Source organism: Lathamus discolor, chromosome 6 (genome assembly GCF_037157495.1).
Source record: "Lathamus discolor isolate bLatDis1 chromosome 6, bLatDis1.hap1, whole genome shotgun sequence".
Lineage (NCBI taxonomy): Eukaryota > Metazoa > Chordata > Aves > Psittaciformes > Psittacidae > Lathamus > Lathamus discolor.
Genome location: NC_088889.1, coordinates 37,253,925 through 37,260,655, shown reverse-complemented (window position 1 = coordinate 37,260,655; position 6,731 = coordinate 37,253,925).

The window sequence follows — 6,731 nt, the reverse complement described above, 5'->3', positions numbered from 1 at the left end:
GATGGGAAAGCCTGGATGGCTGAAAGCTTATCTGTATTCCACAGGACTAAAAAGTTGGAAAAATACGTTGCCTCTGCCTACAAACCTCTCCCCTCTGTAGCTTGTCCCTCACTCATGTTTGCATTTCCGACAATGCAGCAGTTCAGACAAGCACTAGGCACTGCTGCTGTATTTATTATTCCGGATACCACAGCAGTGACACAGACATTCCGATGTGAGGTCAACGATTTTCCCCCAAATGTGAGGATATTAGTCAAGCTCACATCACAACGTCAAAACAGTAGTCCGCCGTTTTTTCCAGCGATGTTTCCAGCAACAAGGGGGCAGCAGGGAGCCTCGAGCAGGGTCGGATCGAACAAGAGCAGACGGGATTCAGCTCCTTGTTTCCAGCCTCCTTCGGGCGGCGATCATAGGATCGTTTAGGTTGGAAAATGGAGGAAAGCCCACTCCTTGAGGAGTATGATACAGCCAAACCCCAGGAGAATATAAGGGGTCTTACCGTCTTTCTCAAGCAAACGGACCGGGAGTGTTCTGCTCCCAGCGTATCTCATATTCGTCCCTCGTTTCTAAAGTATCTTAGGGTACAAATCACCCTTCTTCATCTAGTATTTATGCTGTTTCACTGAGCTTGTAAGGGGCAAGCCAGGCTCCTCAGAATTTAGATTGCCAAGAAGTCAGTTGCTGATCTTTCATAATTAGAAATTTACTTTGCAAATATACTAGGTCTCACAATTCAAGTGGGTTTTGGGGTAGAAACCACCATTTCAGACCTGCAGGTGCACCTGCATCAGTGGGACAGAAGAACCACAAATGTAATTTCATTTTCTTACAGGATTCACCACAGGGAGTATCCCTAGCCAGTTCTCACCCCTCCAGCTGCAGGGGAGCTGCCTGACCATCTTCTCACAGCCAGGGGTACAGGAATGCACCCGCAGCCATCTCTTCACATTCTCCGCTGAAATGTCCCACAGAAAAGCTACCTGTGAAATACACCTGGCATTTTGGAAGCATTTAGTGTGTACAGCTGCAAAAAACTACTTGGAGGGGTATGACAGACATGCTTGGGAAATGCACACATGAAAGGCAGTGTGTGTTTATTCCTATTCTAAAATGTAGCTTTTGAGAAGTCTGACAGGAGCTCCTCTGAGCAAACTACAACTTGGGCAGCTCTGAAGCTGCTGTCCTCCCCTGCAACAGGGCTCCTCGCTAAATCACAGCAGCTGTCCCTCCAGCGCCAGCAGCAGCCGGGAACACAAGGAACCATTTTTTTCTCTCTTTCCAGTGCGGAAGCAACACAGGAAAGTCACAGAGCAGCACTGAGTCAGGGCTCTGCGGCACAGTAAATTTCTGAGGCTGCCTGGTATTCTAGGCACATCCTTACGGCAATAAACTCCTCAGCATCATATCCCAGCCAGGAGAGAATCTGGAGCAGCTAAAAATACAGCCCCTAAAAGCTTGCACACAGCAAACTGCTGCCTGTGACCTCCACCCACACGGCTCCCAGCACACACACCCAAGGCAGGTGGGGATCAGCCCCAGCCCTCCAGGCAAGGATGAGAGCGCGCTGTGCATGGTGATGGGCATTACACACTAATTCAGGAAAGAACCTGGGTGTCTGGTGGGAAGGAGAATTTCTCCTTGCCTGGCACATGAGAAAAGACAGGTGGGGTTTGCATTGCCTTGGCATTTGGGGGGTGATTATTTCTCATTTTGCTCTGTGTAGTGAAACACCCCAAAGATTCTGTCATTAGCAGGCACTATAAATCTCGAGGACACCACAGGTGTGACTGGATTATTTATAGCTATGCTTTTACATTACCAGCTCCAAAACATCACACAAAGAGGAAGGTAATGAAATCTCCACCTCTCCAGCCATCGCTCTCTAATCTGAAACGGCATTTCCAGGAGCCATTTTCACTCAACCAGGGAGTCTAGGAATAAACACGTTCTCACCCTCCCACTCCCTGTCAGACAGCCCCACAACTGGCACACACGTACACAATCACACACACATTCATTCTCCACATTTCTCACCAGGAGATACAAAAAGTCTCATGCATTTGCAGTTTATCACATGCAAACATACACATCTCTTCCCTTTCAGTCATGCAAATACACAATCACAAACGCATTCTGGGTTAAATTCTATTTTCACTTATGCTATGCAAATATAAAAGCTGAATACTTCCATTAAGATAACAGATTTACAACTGTGTAACTGAGATCAGAATATGGTGCTGACTCTCTCATACATAAATTTCCATAGTTGCTCCTGAATTTGTCTTTTTGCTCAGCCGCCTCTCTGTGCATTAATCATTCAACATTTAAATCAGCCATCCATTTGCTTCTTTTTGCTTTGTCAATGAAAATTGTTCAGCATTAATTATAAAACTCATTCTCTACTGAGGTTTTCTTGGCTTTTTTTCACTAGTGGGTGGAAGTGTCAATTTACAGTCATCTTGTTCTGTCTTCAAAAATACCCTGTGTACCAGCTACATGGCAGAACACATTCTCTGTGTGAGAGCGCCTGTGAATGTGTGTGCGAGCTTGTGAATGTGTGAGCATATGCAAGATTGGGAATGCATGTGCATACATGTGCATATGTAGAAAAGATGCGGAGATCGTGTTTGAATTAGAAAGACTAAATGTTTCTCAGGCTTTATTTTACAGTTTGAATTTTAATCACTTTCTGAATCTGAAGATTTTCATCCTAGCAAGACAGATGATTTCAGGTTACAAAGCAAAGAGTTTATGGCAACTGCAAATGTGTTCTAAATGGAGTATCTTTGGCAACAACAATACAATACAGATCTAATTTTACATAGCGGTAAAACCTCTCCAGATCTGCTTTCATATTTTACAATCAAAAGGATTGGGCATTGCTGGTGCAGCACCCTGTGCAATCCTGCAGTACAAAACCAAAGTGAGTACCGCAGTGCACATGGTAAGACAATAAACCAGTATGCTGTAGCCAACAGCACATCACAAAGCAATAAAACACAAAGGCTGGAGGATTTGGTTCAAATGGGAAATATTTCAGCATGTGGACTGAACACTGTAAAGGCGGAGGCTGACTGAACTTGTCTTTGCAGGTATGATTTTCACAACTGTGAATGTTTTACTCTGTTACTACAAAGCAGAAACTACACCAGCGCGTAAATGCTTTCCAATCTTTTCATTATACTGGGATGCTGCAACCTATATTTAACCCAAGGGGAGGGATGTGCTCAAGAAACCATTCTTTCCTTGGCAGTCATTTCTCTTATCAGTTATACAGAAATGTTAGACCACTTCAGCTGCCAACCAGGGATTATAGAAAGGGGGGGAAAAAGGCAACCAGGAGAAAGATGCATCTCTCTGCAAAAATGTAGTATTAATGTATTATGAACCAATGTAAGATCTTAGTCAAGAAACTAAAGTAATCTCCAAGGCAACAATAAACAGATGAACAATGCAAATGCTCTTCTCCTTCTGGGATTCTGGTATAAGTTTGTCCTGTCCTAGTACACTTATGGTGTCAACCCCTTCCTGGGGGGCCTTGCTTTGTGGGAAGCAATGGTCCAGGGAGCAGGGTATGCGATGCGCCTCCTCTGTCTAGGCTGGTGGCCACTGAAATATAGTGCCTGTTCTGTATGCGCTGTTGAGATGGACTCGCAGTTTCAGTTCAGTTTCACAGAATTGCTGCCCACCACGAAACCCTGCATTGCAACAGGCAGTAATTGCCTCAACTGCAGAAAACACCCAAAGTAAAAGGCTCAGAAAAGAGATCAAGAATGGAATCAATCCTGAACACTGAAGTGGGGAGGAAGGGGAAGCTGTTAAGAGGAGGAAGTTAGTATTACCCAAGCTATATACATTCTGTGAAAAACAAGAAACCTTCAATCTCCAAGATTTAAGTGCTTTTCAGGCAGTGCTTTTAACTCCTACTGAAAACACTGGAAAATAGAAAGTGTCCTTTTACTCTATGATGGAATGAAAATAAGTAGAAATATCAGTATTTAGTCAAATAACAGAACATCTCTCCGATCTAACAGAAGTTGCACTTCAGCTAAACACTCAGAGAGTGAGCTGGGAATACAGCCCAGGGTCTGGGTTTATTTATTTTGTACAGACCTCTGCATGTGCTGTTCTGAAGGAAAAAAAGGTGAGTTTGATTCTCATTTACATCCAAACCCTTTCGTACGCCTGGGAGCAAAAAAGGGAGCTGAAAGTCAAGTCTGCATTAGGGAGCATTCTCCAGAGTAGGTAACCTGCAAAGGCACTACAAATGCAGTCAGAGCTTATTCAAGCAAGTTGTACATCTGCGGTGTCAGGAGAAGGTTTTCTAGTGAGGAGACCAAAGAAGCTGTGGCACCAGCTCTCCCATGACTCTGCAGGCAGAGCACAGGCTTCCAGTCACACCACACAAACATGCTTTCCAGCCCTGCTTGCCTTCCCCTCCTTGCCTGTATCTTCTGACAGAAAGTAACATTTTCACCAGCTTGTTTCCCTTTCTCAAGAAAACTACCCTATTCCAAGAAAAGCTTGGGTTTGCCATCATAAACACATCAACTCTAGAAGTTCCTGCTAGAAAAGAAATCATTTGCTATCATACTCATGTCAGCAGGTCTATGACAAACCTGCCCTTAGATGGATAGAAAGGTATTTTGTGCCAAATTCTAATTTACATCCATAACTCTTCACAGTTCTTGCCAGCCTGAAGGAACCTTGGAAGGAGCATATACCATACCTGTTTTGACCCTGCTTGCACTTCATACTAGTGTGAATGAGAATTTGGAACTGTGAGTCCATATGTGCCTCCAAATTGCTTCTGATTTTTCTATGTGCTTATTTTAGTAGTATTTGTCACCCATGTGTATGCAAATAAAGCTTGCAGAGGAGTTCTGAGTAATAGGGAGAAAACAGCCTCCCACTGTTTATTAGACTACAGATGATGCCACAGTAAAAAATGCTGTTGGTAATTTTAGTTCCCTTTCTCAGGGACACTTCCTGCCCTTCCACATTGTTATGAAAACTGCTGGTGACAAAGCATCCAGTCCTAGCACTGGGAGCTCCACAAAGAGACCTGTACTGAAACAGGCTTGAGCCTGACTGTTCCTTTTTCTGCTAAACTTCCAGGTCCAGAACTTCCCTCTGTTCCAGATCAGAGGCGGAACACATGACATGGCAGAACAAAAGGTTTTCTGTTCCTTGCCCGTGGTCTCGTAACTTCATTCACAAGAACTGTCAGTCCAATTCCTTTCATAGCCATGAAATTACCTGAAAACAATTTTAATGCACTTAGATTTTAGTACTGTATTTTTACACTTTCCATCTTAGGTTTCATGTCTGTTAAACCATCTTACGCTTCGAAGGCCACATTTCCTTCTGAGTGATTCTGTCCTTTTTCCACTTGGCAAGTGTCGTATTTTTCTGTGATTTTCTCATGGCATTTAAAGCAACAGGATCCCTTTTATTTACTTATCTCCTTGGGTATTCACATCATTGCTCATTTCTCAAGACAAATGAACAGCTCCAGGGTGACTGCACCTGCAAAATCACCCAAAGCAGCCTACCTACTTTATCTGACCTCCAAAACTGGTGACAAACTTTGCTTTTCCTGAAGTGAAAATTCTGAGTGATCCAGATATAAGGATTCAAGGTTTTCAGCCACTGTATATATTAAGCATATACTACATTTGAATGAAATAATTTGCACATGTGCAACCTACATTTATGCATGCAAATCAGGCAATTAGATACAAAATTACCTGATTTGCATATATAATGTTAGAACCGAGCAAGTAATATGCAACAAAACCATATTCTATTAATATTATTTTCTTCTGTTCTGAAATTAGCTGCAACTGGATTAGGAAATACTCAAGATTTTCATCACTTAAAATGATTAGTCTATTTGATGAACATTTCTAGGTCTGCTGATGTGCTGGCTAATTACATATATCAAATGATACCGATTTTGTACCGTGTTTGGTAACTTCCCATGAATTTTACAATAAAATGTGCAATTCCACTTTTTTCACATTTAGAATTTGACTTAAAATTTATCTGCACAAATAAATCTCAAGTGCATAAATAAGAATCGCAACACAGATGCCCCCCCCTCCATTTGCATTTGAATTCAAATATCCACTGATTTTTTTTGCTGTTTGTGCAATCCAGCTGCTTTTCTGTGCCTATAAATACGGAGCTGCTGTATAAGCAGCTGCATACGTAGAAAAAGAAGCCAGTGAAGACAGACTCTGTGGAGTCTGGAGGGTATTTCCTACAGGACTGCAGTTGTAAGCAGACAGGTCACACCTCACAGATAATGAAACAAGAAGCTTTCCCTCTGCATAGCAATGCCAGAGGGGACTGCCTTACTGGAAGGTGAGTGCCTATGCTGGGAAGGCTCTGGTGACACCCTTGACCCTGACCTCTCCTCTCCAGTGGCTCTCTCTGCCTCCCGCTGCTCTGCCCATGTACCAACACAATTCCCTTTGCTTCATTCTGTCTTGCTCAGAAGGCAGACTCCTCAGGCACAGACTTATCCTATCTGTCTACAAAGCCTTATGCATACTAAGGGGCTTTAGCTATAAAATAAATAGAAAATAACTGCACTTCTGCTGTGGTGCAGAGACATTTTTGCATGTCTCTGTTCTCATGGGCTTATCTCCAAACCCCTTTAAGTGGTTCATTATCTTTTCTTAAGACAGGGTCACCAATTCTCTTTCAGATACAGGCACATCTTT